Raw genomic sequence first — 4227 nt, forward strand, 5'->3', positions numbered from 1 at the left:
ACCCCACGGGAAGGCGGGCTGGATGCAGGACTCTCACAGCCACCTGTGCGAGGCATCCTGCTCCCTGTGGCAGCAGAGCTAGGTCAGGGCTCCGCACACCTCACCAGGAGTTTGGAGTTTTGGTGGCGCCACGGCCTGGTCCCAGATCAGCACTTGGGGGCCTGCGGTGTTCTCACATGGGCTGAGTCAGGGCTTCTTGACCGGGCAGGGGTGAAGGACGCAGGTAGTACCTATACCCCAGCAGCGCTGAAAGAGTCCCCTCTTCTTCTGGTGCCGTTTATAAATCAGAGTTTGGGTCTTCCAGTCTGGCCGAGCTGGTAGATGGGTGTGTTGAAGGACATTGGCTGCGGAATTTGTGATCTGGGCAAAGATTGAAATCATGGCTGGTCCAGAAAGTGATGGCCAATTCCGGGTCACTGGTGTTTAAAAAATATTTCAACTCTTATACTCTTCAAGGTAGAATGAGTTGTGTCCTGGCCACATATGGAGGCACTGCTTTGTTGGTCTTATACTACAAGGTAAGACCTTAAAAATAAATAAACAAACAAACAAACTCAAGCTGTGAAAGCAACATAAATGGATTTTGAAATGTCTGACCTCATCTGTTAAGTTCCATACCTTAAGAACCTGATGTCAACGCATTATGTAATACTCAATTTGTACAATAAATTATGAACCTTGAGAGATTTTGTGTGTGTGTGTATGTATGCATATAGGCACATGTATATATGCATGGGTGAGGACAGAGATCAATATTGAATACCTCAGATTACTCTTCATCTGATTTTTTGAGGCAGGGTCTCTCACAGAACCTAGAAGTCACCATTTGGTCTGGACTGCTACCCAGCACACCCAGGGACTCTAATGTCCCAATATCTCTAGCACCAGGCTTACCAACATGCACCAATGTGCCTGGGTTTTATGAAGGTACTGGGGACTTGAACTCAGGCCCTACTGTTGGCCAGTAAGTACTTTACCAACTGAATAACATCCCCAGGACCCAGATTTTTTTTTTTTTTTTTCTGAGACAAGGTCTTATGTAGCCCAAGCTAGCCCCAAACTCACTGTGTTGCAGAGTGATCTTGCTCCTCCTGACCCCACCTCCCAAGTTCTGAGATCACAGCCATATGCCATCCAACCAATTTAGGGACCAGATCAGAGGTTAGTGCCCGGGTCCCCCATCCCTGTGTGTCCGTCCCCACCACCTCCCACCCCGCTTCTGGGATTCTGCTCACTGTAAAGGGGTGAGGAGAAAAATTTGGAGCATGGTGCTAACCCTCAGTGCCTGTGGATAGCAGCCTGGTTTCTTTAACTTGAAGCAACGCTCCTCAGCTGCACGTAAGTCTGATTTGTCCAGAGCAAGCCGGAGTTTTACAAATAGCACCCTTCCAAGGAGAGTGCAGGCCAGGCTGGCGTCTCTCCGGGGAGGCATTGTCTAAACCCTGTCTTGTCTAAGCACTGGAGAGGCAGCTTTACAAAGAAGGCACGTGGGCTCAAAATGGAACAAACATTTGACCGTGTTCATGGGGACAAGGCTCTGTGCCCTGTCGAGGACGTCCTCAGAGCCATGACATTCTCTGGAACCTCCACATAATCAAGCCTGCATTCCCCAGAGAGTTCACTAAAATTCACCTTTCCCTGGGCTGTGGGGACTGCTCAGTCTATAAACTGCTGAGCTCAGATGCTCATGACCCAAGTAAAAAACCAAGCACGAAGTGACACGCACTGGTCCCCTCAGCACTGGGGAGGTGGAGACTGGAGGCTCCCTCAGGCTTGCTGGCAGCCAGGCTAGCCAATGGGTGAGCTCCGGGCTCATCAAGCGGCCCTCTCTGAGGGAGTGAGGGGGAAGGCCAGTAAAATGGCTTACCAACCAACCTTGATGTGCAAGCCTGGAGACCTAAGTTCAGTCCCCATGGAGATAGGGACACCAAATGACCACTACCCTTCATCACCAGCTCTCAGCACAGAGAAGGCCAGAGAAACCCCCTCAAGAACTAACATTTGGCCGGGCGTGGTGGCGCATGCCTTTAATCCCAGCACTCAGGAGGCAGAGGCAGGCGTGATCGATGTGAGTTCAAGGCCAGCCTGGTCTACAAAGTGAGTCCAGGACAGCCAAGGATACACGGAGAAACCACGTCTCGAAAAAACAAAACAAAACAAAAAAAACCTAATGTTTGGAATCCAAACAAAAACAGGTTTATCTCTACTTCAGTCCCACATGTCATGTCATGTACTAGGACCAGCACTTCTGGGTACCCACAGACCCTGGGTCTGTAGGAACACGTGACCCCGCCTCTGCTGCCATGGAGGGTGCCATGCAGGGAGCATTGGCTGTGCAAGGAAGGATCTGAGAAAAAGAGAAAAAATGGTCTCTCCAGAGGGGACGGTTTTACCTTAGGACAGTCCCCGAGAGCTGACAGTGCACAGCATGGGCAGAGCCCCGGCATTCCCCCACTGGACTCCATGGAACCCCAGGAACCAAAGTGGCCTGTCCTGCCACATCCCAGTAGGCCCAGCATGGAGCTGATTTTTTTCCCCTCTCTCTTGACTCAGTTTCTCATCCAGTTCATCAGACTTGGATTTTAAATTTGGGGTTGGGAATTAGGTCTTCTCTGGGGGTGGTTGGTTTGTTTTGAATGTATATGTGAGGGAGGGCTTTTGTGTGCTGTGGTGCACATGTGTGAGGGAGGGCTTGTGTGTGCTGTGGTACACATGTGGAGGTCAGAGGGAGAGTTTCTATGCTGTTCATTACAGCCAAACTGCGCCAGGAGCTTACCAGCTTCCAGCCAATTCCCTTGCTCCCTCCCACCTTCCACCTCCTTGAAGGAGCACACTGGGATTGTACACACTTACACTTCCAAATCCAGCTTTTTAAAACACATGTTCTGGGGAAAGAACTCAGGACATCAAGCTTGCACTGAGTGAGCCATTTCCCTATGGCAGCAGTGTGAACTTTTGACCTCAGATGCTTGCTAGTGTTGACCAAAATACCTCCTGCACCCTACCACTGAGCTACACTCCCCCATTCCAGTCATGTGATCTGTGGCAGGTGGCAGGGGTTGTTTCCCTAGAGCCCTGGGACCCTCTGTACCCATTTGATTTCTGTGAGACTTGGAGACAGGGTTAAAGTAGAACCACCTACCTACATGACTGACCCCTCCATAAAACTACACACACACACACACACACACACACACACACACACACACACACACACAGAGCAGGGGGTGGGACTCTGTACTGCACTCTCAGTGTTGTGAGCTGTCCATAGCTCCAGCTCTAGGAGATCTCTCTGATTCCCTCTCTGGACTCTGCAGGCACTCACAAAAATGGGACACACACACACACACACACACACACACACACACACACACAAATATTTTAAAAGAAGAAAACAAGAAAATCCAATAAATGTTTTTTAAGAGGTCACGTTGTAAGGTTGGACAGATGACTCAGCAGTTAAAAGGACTGGCTGCTCTCACAAAGGACTCATGTTCGGGTCCCCTGCACCCAAGGAGCAGCTCCCAACAATCTGTAACTGCAGTCCCAGGGGATCCAGCCCCGACTTCTGGCCTTTGCTGGCATTGCATGCATGTGGTACACGGACAGACATGCAGGCAAAACACCCATACGCATACAATAAAATAAATAAATTAAATAATAGTAATAACAATAATAACAACAACAACAATAATAATAGTTTACATTGCTAGCATAAAGCATTCTATGAGGTCCAGGACTCCTATGAACAAAAATACTCTGTCAGGCAGGACATACCTAGGGCTCAGGATGGGTCAGGCTCTCTGAGGGATGTGCAGGATTTAAGCACTGCAGGCCTGCTGCTTCTCTGCTACTGCAGAGAACCCTGCTGTGAACATCAGAAGAAGGTATTTAATTTTTTTTAATTAGGTATATTAATTTTATCTTATGTGAAGTCAGAAGTCAGCATCAGAAAAAGGTATTGGCTCTCCCGGAACTGGACCCAAATAGCACCCACACATGGAGTTACACTTAGGGTCTAAAGCATGAGGCCGTGTCAGTTACTTCTTGCATTGCTGTGACTCCAGTTCCAGGAGATCCAACACCTGATTTTTAAAAATTAAGCAAATACACAAAAGTACTTGTGTGTATATACGTTTAATGCATGCATGGGTACTATTTGGGTATGTGTGCACCATGGCATGTGTATAAAGGTCAGAAAACAGACTCAGCTCTTGGTCTTCACCT

At 48.7% G+C, this 4227-nt stretch overlaps 1 pseudogene; it reads left to right on the forward strand.

Annotated features, from left to right (window-relative positions):
* Positions 1-379: 379 nt before the first annotated feature.
* On the forward strand, positions 380-576 carry LOC127190013 (ATP synthase membrane subunit K, mitochondrial-like; annotated as a pseudogene).
* The last annotated feature ends 3651 nt before the right edge of the window (positions 577-4227 follow it).

This window comes from Acomys russatus, chromosome 5, assembly GCF_903995435.1.
Source record: "Acomys russatus chromosome 5, mAcoRus1.1, whole genome shotgun sequence".
NCBI lineage: Eukaryota > Metazoa > Chordata > Mammalia > Rodentia > Muridae > Acomys > Acomys russatus.